This window comes from Rattus norvegicus, chromosome 5 (assembly GCF_021556685.1).
Source record: "Rattus norvegicus strain SHRSP/BbbUtx chromosome 5, alternate assembly SHRSP_T2T, whole genome shotgun sequence".
NCBI lineage: Eukaryota > Metazoa > Chordata > Mammalia > Rodentia > Muridae > Rattus > Rattus norvegicus.
Genome location: NC_141538.1, coordinates 4,686,993 through 4,701,615, shown reverse-complemented (window position 1 = coordinate 4,701,615; position 14,623 = coordinate 4,686,993). Strand labels below are relative to the sequence as shown.

The following is a 14,623-nucleotide window of genomic DNA, read 5'->3' as shown; positions in this document are numbered from 1 at the left end:
TTAGGACAAAACGGCAACCAACAGATTGGGAAAAGATCTTTACCAATCCTATAACAGATAGAGGCCTAATATCCAAAATATACAAAGAACTCAAGAAGTTAGACCGCAGGGAGACAAATAACCCTATTAAAAAAATGGGGTTCAGAGCTAAACAAACAATTCACAGCTGAGGAATGCCGAATGGCTGAGAAACACCTAAAGAAATGTTCAACATCTTTAGTCATAAGGGAAATGCAAATCAAAACAACCCTGAGATTTCACCTCACACCAGTGAGAATGGCTAAGATCAAAAACTCAGGTGACAGCAGATGCTGGCGAGGATGCAGAGAAAGAGGAACACTCCTCCATTGTTGGTGGGATTGCAGACTGGTAAAACCATTCTGGAAATCAGTCTGGAGGTTCCTCAGAAAATTGGACATTGAACTGCATGAGGATCCAGCTATACCTGTCTTGGGCATATACCCAAAAGGTGCCCCAACATATAAAAAAGGCACGTGCTCCACTATGTTCATAGCAGCCTTATTTATAATAGCCAGAAGCTGGAAAGAACCCAGATGCCCTTCAACAGAGGAATGGATACAGAAAATGTGGTACATCTACACAATGGAATACTACTCAGCTATCAAAAACAACGACTTTATGAAATTCGTAGGCAAATGGTTGGAACTGGAAAATATCATCCTGAGTGAGCTAACCCAATCACAGAAAGACATACATGGTATGCACTCATTGATAAGTGGCTATTAGCCCAAATGCTTGAATTACCCTAGATGCCTAGAACAAATGAAACTCAAGACGGATGATCAAAATGTGAATATTTCACGCCTTCATTGAAAGGGGAACAAGAATACCCTTGGCAGGGAAGAGAGAGGCAAAGATTAAAACAGAGACTGAAGGAACACCCATTCAGAGCCTGCCCCACATATGGCCCATACATATACAGCCACCCAATTAGACAAGATGGATGAAGCAAAGAAGTGCAGACTGACACGAGCCGGATGTAGATCGCTCCTGAGAGACACAGCCAGAATACAGCAAATACAGAGGCGAATGCCAGCAGCAAACCACTGAACTGAGAATAGAACCCCCGTTGAAGGAATCAGAGAAAAAACTGGAAGAGCTTGAAGGGGCTCGAGACCCCATATGTACAACAATGCCAAGCAACCAGAGCTTCCAGGGACTAAGCCACTACCTAAAGACTATACATGGACTGACCCTGGACTCTGACCTCATAGGTAGCAATGAATATCCTTGTAAGAGCACCTGTGGAAGGGGAAACCCTGGGTCTTGCTAATACTGAACCTCCATTGAACTAGGCTGTTTGGGGGAGGGCGGCAATGGGGGGAGGGTTGGGAGAAGAACACCCATAAGGAAGGAGAGGGGGGAGGGGGATGTTTGCCCGGTAACCGGGAAAGGGAATAACAGTCGAAATGTATATAAGAAATACTTAAGTTAATAAATAAAAAAAATAAAATAAAGATAAAAAGAAGAGCAGTATGTGTTATCATAAAGCTAGGTTCTTTTATTTAAAGATTCTACCACATAAAGAGGAAACATATATTCAGACATACCTATGCCATACTTTACAGAGAAGATAAATCGAAAGGCAAGAAATACGTGTATGTAAACTTATCTTTGGGTCCAATATAGTTTTTAACATCAAATATAATCTAGAAGTAGATTAAAGATAGTTTTTACCTTAGGGCCAAGGAATATTTGTTAGGACCAAATTGGGATTATCTAAGGATCCAGCTTGCCACTATCCTTGGACATGAGGATAAAGGACCCTGTTTATTCCTAACATCCTACCTGTATAATTATGACAAATTACACATGAAATATCTTTTTTCCTTTTCCTGGTCTTATGCCAAAATATCTGACAAAGACTACTTAACAAATAAATGTCTTATTTGAGATTAGAGTTCATGATACAGTGCACAGGAGAAGTAATAATATACAGCTAGTACCCACCCTCTATTGTCATCAAATAGGTGAATGCTGATGTTCCTATACATAGGTGGAGTCTTTCCCCATTAATCAATTAAATTCAGAACCCACATTACAGATATTTCCTGAAGTTTGCCTCCTAGGTGATTTTAGATCCTGTCAAGTTGACATCAAAATTAATCACCGTGATGAGTATAAATAGCCATGAAAAGAATAAAATAAAAATTTGTTCTTCCAGTATTAAGACCATGCTGCAGATAGATAGACGTGTTTCTTTTTTTTTTTTTTTTTTTTTTTTTGGAGCTGGGGACCGAACACAGGGCCTTGGGCTTCCTAGGCAAGCGCTCTACCACTGAGCTAAATCCCCAACCCGACGTGTTTCTTAAAATAAATTCTTTTCTAAAACCAAAAAAGTCCTGAAAGCTCAAACCATTTATGCCTTCCAACTTTTGTAAAAACATACAAGATTAAACTATCATATTTTAAGTAAATTTTTATTGCAATATAATGATACTTTCTCCATGTTACTTGATAAACCCTAATTTTTTTCTATTTTTGTGAGTGTAGGTGTTTTTATTATCCACTGTTATTTGTAGAAATTTAGTGTTTACTTAGTGTGCATTCCTTTTGGTATAGGTGTTTGTAGAAACTAGAGGTTGCCATACAAAGTCTTCTTCATTTCTTTCCTACCTTATTTGTTATTTATCTATTTAAAGTTTTACTTCTTTAATTAAAAAATAAAATTACAGAAAATACATTTTGGTTATATTTTTCTTCTCATTGAAATCTACACAAATACTCCAAACTTATCTACAAATCTGTGTTTATGCTTTTTCTAGAACTCAGCCTTTCCCTTTCTTAAGAATATAAAGCCTACATAAAAATCAACTAAAAATAAACACAAAAGTAATAAGACAAAATAATACCCAAACAAACAAAATAAGACAAGGTATACACAGAGACACACAAAGAATTGTAGAGTCAACAATGTGCTTCCCAACACTCCAGGGCATTTTTTTTCCTTTCTATTGAGTGAAGTTGGTATACCATGATACTCCTTTGGAGAAAATTGGTTTTCAGTTTTTCAGCAAGTTTCAATCACCAAGAGCTTCTTGCCTGGGGATGAGACTTTGTATATATGTTTCCTTCTCAGTGCTAGCTTTTTAATCTGGTTTGAGCTTGATGTAGAACTTGTGCAGGCTGTCAGAGTTCCTATGACTTCATATGTGTATCTGTACGATTGTGTTTTGAAAATACGGTTTCTTTGAAGTCATCACCTACCTCTGGCTCTTTCATTCTTTCTGCCTCCTCTTCCATACAGATGCCTGACATTTTAGGTAAGGGGTATGATAAAAAAAAATCTCACTTATGATAGAGAGCTCAAAATTCCATCACTATCCGAACTCTATATTAGTTCCCTTCAACTGAAAGAAAGCTTCTCTTACGAAGGCAGAACATGCCACAGATCTACACCTATAACAACAGTACATTAGCAGGAGCCATTCATTTTATTGCTATGTTCCTTTAGAATAATAAAATTATTGCTTTTCTCTAAATGTATGTGAAAATACACACACACAAACACACTCATATATATACATATACATATACATATATACATATATATGTATATACATATATATATATATATATATATATATATATATATATATATATATACAGGTTTGTGGCTACTTTATCAGCGTCAGATATGAATTCTGTCTCACAGAGTGGGGCTCAAATACAATGTAAAAGAAAAGAGGTTGTTTATTCACACATTTATACCACTATTAAGTGAGTACATTTTTTAACCAACTGACTGTTATAGATTATAGGGCTTATATCTAAATATGTTTTCCCTTCCAGCATCATAAACACTAGTCAATAGGAATGAAACATTTATCTGGCCTCTGGCTCTACTTCTCCATGTTTGACATTGTATGTTATTATTTTATTATCATGTTGTAGAGAGTAAATAATACCCAGAAGAATGGCCTGTGATGGGAGGTGTGATCTATGGTATCGTCTTTCATCAATGATTTAACAATATGTAAGGCATTCCTGTCCGAACGTTTTACATGTTGACATATGATATCTATTTAGAACTTCATCTTTGATGACTCCATCTATCTTCCTTTCATATAATGTGTGTGTGTGTGTGTGTGTGTGTGTGTGTGTGTGTGTGTGTGTGTGTGTGTGTGTAGCTTAGGAAGTTTCTACAGAGGTAGTGTCCCAAATGTATATTCAAGGGGTGTTTATAGCTACTTGTCTGTCACAGTATTCCCTATAATAGCCTACCACCTCATCCCTGTCCCCCTTTAATCCTCTTATTAAGGTTCCTCTTTATCTCCTCTAAATATCTTCTTCTTGAGATAAGTTTTCATAACAGAGGCTGTATCTTGAAAGTTGGTTAAACTGACTATTCCTAGCACACAAGAGCTATTTCTGCTTAACTTCCTTATTTTCTCACTGGTAGAATTAGAAATTTTTTAGTTGTCCTCCTTTTTACACTGCATACTGCTTGACTACTTTCTTTTGTGAACTTGAAACAAACTAGGGTCATTTGGGAAGAGGAATCTTCAACTGAAAAAAAAATGTGCCCATTGCCAACTTTGGCAGGGTCTTCATTCTTGTCAGTTTTTTCATAAGGCACAGAAGGAGAAGAGCATTGGGAGAGGATACGACTTTTCCTTACAAGATACAGGGATAAGACTTTGTCTTATGAGGTATTTAGGGTTGCTGTGTAATAATAAAAAAATTTACTTATCTAGACTAAATTACCTTGCTACTGTAGCTGAACTGCCTAGAAACTGCAAGTTTCTGGCACTTAACACCTCTTCCTAAAACAGCAAGGGATTAAGTAAGTAGACTTTGTGCTATCTCAGCAGGAACTGCACAGATCGAACTTTCCACCAGCTAGTCAGTAGTTACAGTAAAAGGGGGGTACTTTGAGAAGTGAATATAATATTTATTACTAACTTGTAAAACATTTCTTATGAAAGCTATCTAAGGGGAAAAGCAGAAAGATCCTGAATGGGAAAAGGGAAAAATTCTCTTTCGCATCTTTTTGTCCTAAGTACTTATACAACTTTCAGAATACATGATCACATGTTAAAAATTTCATCACATATTCACACATGAAAGCAAATCATAAATGACATAGAAGTTTTACAACTGAGAGTGTTTACATGCATAGCCATTAGGAGTAATTATCTAGTTAAACATCCACCACCTGTCACATCTTTACAGGTTCATGGAGAGTTGAAAACCATAACTAAGCTAGTAGTGGAGTTTTGTATAGATTTACCCAGACGATATTTTATCTTCTTTTACCTATAATATATTGTTAGTTCCCTTTCCGTGACCTTAGTTAATTGTATTGACAATCTCTTGGAAAGCGTTCTGAGTAATAGAACGTATGGTTACTGTCTAAGAATCAATTACTTGGTGACACATGGGAGACTGACAAAATTCTCATTGCAATTTTGACTATCAGAAAGGGATCTACTAGCAGTACTACTATTAAGAGAGCTTAATAATCACTGATATTTCAGTAATTCTTCTAGGATTATCCTTAAGAATTAAGAAGTCATCTATTTGTCTATAAAGCATCACTGCAAGAGTACATCTTCATAGATCTGCAGCTATCTGCTCAAAAGGGTTGGGCTAGTACCTAATGATTGCTATATATGTTTAACAATAACAAGAAACATATACTAATATCAGGAAACTTTCCAAAATGAATTCTCTTGGACTTTGCCTATAAAGCAAAACTGTTGCAGATTATAATCTGAAGCATATCTCCTACTATGGATTCTGACAAAAATGTTCCCAAAAGACTGGTTCCTGGCCCTTTTCCTTGTAAAGAATGAGTATTGGAGTTAGGAATATTGTGGGGCCTCACCTTGACAGTTTATTTTGGGTTGTAGAAGATAGCAGGCTGAGAATGCCATGGATAACAAACAATTAAGCAGTGTTTCTTCGTGTTGAACTAGCAAAATTTCTGACTTTTTAGTTTATTTTTCCATAGGACAACTTTGTAACCATGTCAGTTAGAGAAATGCTTGTTGGCTGCTTAAGCCTTAGCTGTGTAGATACAGTATGTCTAAACTTCTATTTCTGCTTGAACTTACTATTTCCAGAAGCCCAAATCATGTCATGATACAAAAAAAAAAAAAAGAAATGAATTAACAATTTGAAGTAACATTTTAAATCAGTTGGAAACATTCTAAATTATGATTATCAAAACACATTGATTTCTGTTTAGGAGGAGACATTTGAAATTATGAAAAGTAAATAGCAATTGCCACATTCTAAAAGCTCTTAGTCGACATGGGGTAGGTTTTATTATCAGACCTTAGAAATTTCAAATCCTGACTGTAAATATAATTTACCAAGTTTACAGAGAGTGAAAACAGCAGTCTTCAGAATTACTCAGAAGTGATGATAAGAGATAACCTAGTGTGCAAAAGAATTTGCTGCAGAAAGAAGAGAATTCAAGTTTCTGTGCCCGCACTTTAAAACAGTCATGGTTGTATACAGCTATAACCCCAGTGCTATGATGACAGGGAAAGAATTTCTGGAGCTTGTGCACAGCAAGATAGCATCAGTATAAGTGAAAGGCTTTGAATTGGGAAAATTGTGTAGAAAGTTATAAAAGAGGATACTATTTACTTTCTCTGTCTTCTGCTTGAACACATAGGCATGAAGACATAGACAGAAAGACAGACAGACAGACACACACACACACACACACACACACACACAAAAGCACACCATTATCACACACACTAATTCTTGGTGGTAGTGTACTGAGGAATATTAAATTAAAAATTTATAACCTTGAACTCATGAAAATGTCCACTTGACCTTTATAATTGCCATTGATCATGAATACTATTTTGTGAACCATGAATCCACATATGTAAAATAAATCAGTTGTCAGAATAAAGAAAGGACATGACATATTAATATTAGAAAATTTAAAAAAAACATTAGTTTATTATTTTTTGGGGTGTGTGTGTGTGTGTCCTGCATGTGTATGTGTTCACGTAGGTCTTCTGTTTCCACAGCATGTTTATAGGCCCGATGGCCAATTTAAGTATTGGGTCATTATCTATGGATTCCTATGTTTAAAGTGAGGGTGTTAAACTTGTTCTTCAAGTCCTTTTCCCCTCTTGCTGGCCCAACATAATTGTCAAAATTTAAATGAATTTCTTATAAGCAATTGATGAAGGTTACTTACTCATCATGAAGTTAGAAGTTCATATTGAAGCTCAGCAAGCCTCTGGAGTGACAATTCCATTTTATGTCAGCATAGGAGACTTGGCTATCATTTGATAAGGGCTTATGACTAGTTATATTAATATTCATAGAATGACCAAATTTTTTGATCCTTGAAGAAGTTACCATTAAATTGGAAGACAAAGAACAAGAGCCAAATAAGTCCAGCAGATACTGAGATGCAGTCACTGACTGAGCTGAGTCTGAGCAAACATCAAAGAAACAGTGAGCTGTACTGTAGCCTAAGTAACGATACAAGCAAAAGCACTAAAATTCCTTGAATGAGGCATATAGGTATGGGAAAAGCACTTCAACCTGGGACTTCACTTGACTTAGGCTGCATAAAAATCTACCTTCCAGAAATATACCTAACAATGAAGTTGCTCACCTCATCTCACCTGCATGAAGCTGTATACATATCAAACAATGGACAAAGACTCCCTGCTCATAACATTGTTTATGAACCTCTCTTTCATGATCAACTTCCATTCAAAAGTTTTCAGGAGCATATCCACATACTGGAGGGAGAAATCTGTTTCAACTGGCCTGAGACAGTTTAGAATATACACTCAGTAAGTCGTATTGAATCCTCTGGAACAACTTTCAAGGGAAACATCCTGTTTAATGTCATATACCTAGTGATAATGAATATGCATTTGATTAAATCAAATGCATCATGGAAACTGATGTTCACAGTTAATTAAGGCTTGCCTAATCAAAAAAGTCAATCAAAACTGAAATATCCACACTGAACTCTGAGTAAACAATTCCTCCTTCTCTAGAGGTCCACAAATTAAAGCTACACTGAATACCAATGTTTCTCACTTTGTTTTTGAATAAAGTTTCTTTGTCACCTTGCTCTCTATGACTTCTTGTAATAAGATGAAAACATCCTGGAAATACCTCACCTAGACTGTAACCTCAGATAAAACTGATAAGCATCTTCTTCAAATAATGACACGAATTATGGAAGCTCCAAAAGAATTCTCCTGTAACTTTCTTGTAAGAACTTCTAAGAATGACACAAGCCATGTCTAATCTCATGCCTATTCAATGAAATTAGAAGTTATAAAAAAATTCATCCTAGTGTTGTTTTTTGTACCAATTTCAACTTTTGATAATGTCACCTACAATTAAGCAAGAGGAGAATCCTTAATGAATTTCTCTAAAATACAATTGCATGCCAGATAAAATATTACCTCTAGAATGAGAATATTAGAAAAATGCTTATTTCTGTGTTACTGCATTGAAAATGTAATTTATACCCCTTTGTCATTTTCAAAATGCAGATGTTCATAGTATACATATTAGATTATGTGGACTATTAATAATAATAAAAGTTTCTAACAATAATTGAAGAACAGAGCCAGTACTTTGAGACAATAATGCTTCTGTCACCTTTAATGTATATAGTTTTTGCTATAGGGACACAATGATTTCTACATATGAAAGTCTAAATGCTCCTCAGCTCATGCTTTCTGGTTTCAAGAAGTGAAAACTTCAGTAATAGCTTTTAACTTCAAAATCAAAATGAAAACAAAATGCATGAACAGAAAGAACAGAAGGAAAATAAAAGAAGGGAAGGAAGAAAGCATGGAAGGAAGGAACAAAGGAAGAAACAAAGGAAGGAAGGAAGGAAGGGAACAAGAAGAAACAGGAAGAGATTTGGTAAGTTGCTCATTTGACAGGCTACATGCCAGTATGTAAGACAACCTTGGATGAGTTCCAAAACTGTACAAGATCAGGCATGGTTGTTCGCATCTATAATTTATTGGTGAATATCAGACATTCAAAGACATCACTGGATATATAGTGAGCTTCAGGCAAGTCTGGTGTTTATGAGACCCTGCGGTAAAAAGAGAGAGAGAGAGAGAGGGAAGGAGCTAGGGACCTAGGGGTAGAGGAAGAAAGGAAGGACTGACTTCGAGCCATAGCGACTCAAGATGGCAGCCACCACAGGCTCGGGAGTAAAAGTCCTTTGAGATTTCCGTCTGTTGGAAGGGCTGGAAGAAGGCCAGAAAAGAGTAGGCAACAGCACAGTTAGCTAGGGTCTGGAGGAAGATGAGGACATGACACTCACAAGATGGACAGGCATGATAATTGGGCCTCCACGAACAATTTATGAAAACCGAATATGCAGCCTTACGATAGAGTGTGGGCCACTCTAGTATCCAGAAGCATCCCAGTGTGTGAGAATTGTAACAAGAGTCAATATGAACGGTGTGAGCAGTTCCAATGGAGTGGTGGATCCACGATCCATGGCAGTGCTTGTAAAGTGACAGAATTCCCACAGCATCAAAGCCATCCTGCAGGAACTGAGATGCTTGATGATGTCAAAAGAGAACATGAAGCTGCCACAGCCACCAGAAGGACAGTGTTACAGCCATTAGTCACCAAGGCCCGGCTTCCCTTCCCCATCCAACACAAGTCTTCATTTTCCACAGTAGTGAATTTTCTAGATCCATCTGTAGACCTCAAAATACTGGAGAGGAAGCCCCACTTTGACTTCATCCTGAGACACTGCTCTGATACTAACTTCTTGTCCATTTGAAATACCTAAGTTGTGCTGTGTAACATCATCTGTCGAGTATAACCACTGTCTGCCTGGTTGAACTTATGGGATCAATAAGGTGTTTTGAAATCGGTTTCCTTTGGGAGCAGTAAGCACAGCTAATGCAACTGTGGACAGACACTTCTCACACAATCACCTGCTGCTGGCACTTGGCCTGGGTATGCCTTTGCCTGGCCCACCTCTCGGATTTGAGAGTGAGCAAAGGGAGTCTTTTTCTTTCCCTGAGGGTGTGCTATCAATTCCATTACCATTTCCAAACAGCTGGGTGTGAGTCTAACTAAGGTTTTCTTCAGTCATTTGCCATGAGCCAGAGCACTGAAAGGACTGCAAGGGATATTCACACTGAAATCATCACTCACTGATTTCAGGCAGAAAATTTGCCCCCCCCCCCAAAGAGGCACTGCCTGGCTCAGCACTGAAGCAAAGCATGCTAGGGCAGCAGCAGTATTTCCCTGACAGACCTTCAGGGACATGCATATTCTCCAGCCCCACTCCATCCCCTCTTAGCTAGCTCCTGTCCATCCCTCCCCCTTCCCCCACATACAGGGAGTAGGCCTCCTGTGTGTGTGTGGTGTGGGGGGGAGATGGAAATATCTCTTGAGAGTTCGGGTCTCCCAAACAAATATTTAACTAGAAACTTCATTTATTTCCTTTATTTCATTGAGCATACAGTGGAAGAGGGGAAAGGAACAAGGAAACTAGGCCAACTGGTAGAGCTCTGTTCATTTTGTTTCAAAAAGGAAAAGTCAAAGAAACAACACTACCTGGTTTTCATGAAAGGAACAGAATGTTAAAAGTTGAAACATCGGCTTGCCACGTAATACTTTGGCTTTTAATAAAAGGGCCAACAGATCTACCTCCTATTTGGTAAAAAAGAGAATAAAAACCCACAAAAACGTTCTGTCAGCCAACTTCCCTTTAAACCTCTGTTAAACAGGAAGACTGGTTTTTTTAAACATCATTTTAAATATTTAAATATGTATTTGTGTGTCTCTGTGTGTGTGAGTGCCTGTGTGTGTATGTGTGTCTGTTTGTCTGTCTGTCTGTCTATCTGTCTGTCAGTGTCTTCTGTATGGCGAGGATGTGCTGTAATACTCAGGGCAGTGTGGTCCAGGGCCCATGGGTGATGCCACACCGCCTCCCCAGTCACCTTCCCTGCAGGGCCTTCCCAGAGGTCCCATAGCCGGTTTTGGCCCACCACCACGGTGGAAGGGCGCCCAGCGGAGACCAGTCACCGACTGGGGGTGGGGGGCGATCACCCACCAAACCTACCCCGGATCCCACCCAGGCGCCCCACCACATTCCGCCCCCGCCGCCGGAGTGCCCGCCGACCCCCCCCCCCGCCGTTGGGAGGAGCGGGGATGGCGACAGCGGGACGCGTGGAAGGGGAAGAAAGTCGCGCGGGTGGAGGGGTCGGGAGGAACAGGGAGCGGGAAAGATCCACTGGGCTCACTGACACAGCCAAAGGCGTGCCGCCGGGTTGAATCCTCAGGGCGGACTGCTCTGGCCCCACCCGTTTACCTCTTAACGGTTTCACGCCCTCTTGAACTCTCTCTTCAAAGTTCTTTTCAACTTTTCCTTACTGTACTAGTTGGCTATTGGTCTCGTGCCGGTATTTAGCCTTAAATGGAGTTTACCACCCGCTTTGGGCTGCATTGCCAAGCAACCCGACTCTGGGAAGACCCGGGCCCGGCCCGCCTGTGTCCGTTACCGGCCTCACACCATCCGTGGGCTGGGCCTCGATCCAAAGGACTTGGGCACCCCACGAGCGGCGGTGGGGAGTGGGTCTTCCGTACGCCACGTTTCCTGCGCCACGGCTCTTCCCTGTTCACTTGCCATTACTGAGGGAATCCTGGTTAGTTTCTTTACCTCCGCTGACTAATAAGCTTAAATTCAGCGGGTCATCAAGTTTGATCTGAGGTCACAGTCGAGAGGGGAAGGAGGAAAGGAGGGCGCGCGCGCTGCCTCGGGCGGACAGACGGAGAGGAGAGCGAGAGGGTGCCGGGGTCCCAGGCCGGGGCCTGCGACCTCTCTACCCCGGCCAGCTCCCACATCCCGGGTTCAAGTTGCTTCAGCTCTTGGACGCCGCGGAGTCCCGCTGGCTGGCACCCAGGTGGTCGGCCCCCATCAGAGGAAGGGGGGAGGAGAGGTACCTGAGACAGGCCCTGTGGGTGCAGTATGGTCCCTACCCAGCTGACACTTGCAAGTCGCTCTCTCTACGTGCACTGGCGGGTGCACGGTGGCGGTGGACGCACCGACCCAGTGGGAAGGGCCCGCCTCCCACCAGACCGGAGGCACAATTACCGACCCCAGGGACGCGGCCCCTCTCGCGCCCAGGCACCCGACCAGCCCACACCGACGCGTCCACATGGTGAGGAGAGCGGGCGAGGACAGGAGCGGGAGCAGCAGAGCGAGCAGGAAGGAGCCACGAGGAGGGTGGCCGGCGCGCGGCGCCAGTGGATGGGGAGGATGAGGCCCGCCCAGAACCACCGGGCGAGGACGACCGCCAGACACCGCCCACGTCTGTACTTCGGGAGACAGAGGACCTAGGGGAGAGGCCCTGCGAGCAGAGTCCTAGCCGCGCGCGACTCGCCCATCCCCCCCACCCCCCCCACCCTCGAAGCGGCAGCGAAACTGCAGGGGGGCGGTAATTGATCCTCAAGTGCCTCTCAGACAGGTGTAGTCCAGGGAGGAACCCGGGGCCTCAAGTGTGTTCATAGTGTCCATGATCAATGTGTCCTGCAATTCCCATTAATTCTTGCAGCTAGCTGCGTTCTTCATAGACGCACAAGCCAAGTGATCCACCGCTAAGAGTTGTATCGGGATCTGGGGTGTGAGCAGACTCGTATGGGTGCTAACAAGGGCACAAGCTCCCCAGCCCGCCCCTGCTGCACCAGAAGAGAGGGGCCAATGGCGAGGCGGTTCCACCTCAGGCCGGCCAGTGGGAAACTAAAGGATACATGTGAAAAGAAAAAAAGACAGGGTCCGGAACGGAAAGGGGGGACACACGGGACTTGGGACGCCGCGAACCCAGCACCCGGCTGCGTCGGGCAAGGGAGGCGAGGTTGGCGGCAGTGGAGGCGGAGGCGGGCACACAGGCACACGGAGGTGTGGATGGAGGCAGAGGAGGGAGGGAGGGAGAGAGAACGGAGGAGGTCCCTTGATGGACCGGACCTGACACCCTCCCTGCACCGCTCAGTAACAATCTCCGCTTTTCCCGAAAAGCTCACTTGGCCGGCTGGCTGTGGCACAGGCCACAGTGGTGACCAGGACTCGGAGATGCGCCTCCCGGTGAGAGGGAGTGACTCACACAGGCCCAAGAAAGGACCAGACACCCCCTCGGCCTTCTACATTAATGATCCTTCCACCGGTTCACCTACAGAAACCTTGTTACATCTTTTACTTCCTCTAGATAATCAAGTTCGACCATCTTCTCAGCCCTCCAACAGGGCCATGGGCTGATCAGGCCTCACTAAACTATCCAATCAGTAGTAGGGAAGGATGGTTTGTACAAGGGGCAGGGACTTAATCAACGCAAGCTTATGACACACACTGGGAATTCCTCTTTCATGGGGAATAATTGTAATCCCAATCTCCATCATGAATGCGGTTCAATGGGTTATCCACGCCTGCAGGTTTAGGGTAGGCACATGCTGAGCCAGTCAGTGTGGCCTGCATGCAGCCCAGGACATCTAAGGGCATCACAGACCTGTTATTGCTCAATCTCAGGAGACTGAACACCACTTGTACAACTAAGAAGTTGGGGGAGGCCGACCTCTCGGGCGTCGCATAACTAGTTAGCATGCCAGAGTCTTCTTCCTTATCAGAATTAACCAGACATATCGCTCCACCAACTAAGAACAGCCATGAACCACCACCCATGGAATCAAGAAAGAGCTATCAATCTGTCAATCCTGTCTGTGTCCGGGCTGGGTGAGGATTCCTGTGTTGAGTCAAATTAAGCTGCAGAATCCACTCCTGGTGGTGCCTTTCTGTCAATTCCCTTAAGTTTCAGCTTTGCAACCATACTCCCCCGGAACCCAAAGACTTTGGTTTCCCAGAAGATGCTTGACTATCATGGGAATAATGCTGCTGCATCACCAGTTGCCATTTGTTTAGTTATGTACCCCCATTTGTTTTTCTTTTGCTTTCTCCATTTCTCTTTCTTTTTCTTTCATTGGGGGAGGGGATTTTTTTTTAATTCACATTTTAAATATGATTTTCCTGATTTGCCCTCTAGAAACCGGCTATTATTTCCCCTCATGCCTCCTGTTCTGAGGTCAGTTCCTCACTCACCCACTCACTCCTTCCAACCTGCCCATTCTGACAGTTCCCTACACTGGGGCATCAACCCTTGACAGGACCAAGGGCATTTGCTCCCATTGGTGCCTGAAAAAGATATCCTCTGCTTCATATGCATATGGAGCCATAGACTCATCCTTGTGTATTCTTGGGATGGTTGTTTAGTCCATGGAAGATCGAGGGCAGGGGTTTGGTTGGTTGATATTGTTCTTCTTATGGGGTGGCAAACCCCTTCAACTACTTCAGTTCTTTCTGTAAATTTCTCTTTTTGGAACCTTGTTCACAGTTCAATGCTTGACTGCAAGCATTCCCTCTCCCTTCTTCCCTCCCTCTCTTCTTCCCTCCCTCCTCACACCACTCTATGTTTGTATGTTTGTGTGTTTGTGTGTCTCTGTATATGTGTGTGTGTGTCTGTCTGTCTGTATGTCTTTCTTAGTGAATGTCACTTTTCTTTTCTTAGATAAAGTGATGAGATAAGAGTCTTACCCAAGCTATGCAAATAAGTCCTTTAGGCTGAGG

At 42.2% G+C, this 14,623-nt stretch overlaps 2 pseudogenes; both read right to left on the bottom strand.

The window, feature by feature from the left end:
• Positions 1-12,465: 12,465 nt before the first annotated feature.
• LOC148005583 (5.8S ribosomal RNA) lies at positions 12,466-12,618 on the bottom strand (annotated as a pseudogene).
• A 537-nt stretch (positions 12,619-13,155) lies between these two features.
• Positions 13,156-14,054, bottom strand: LOC148005582 (18S ribosomal RNA; annotated as a pseudogene; the record flags this gene model as incomplete).
• Between the last annotated feature and the right edge of the window lie 569 nt (positions 14,055-14,623).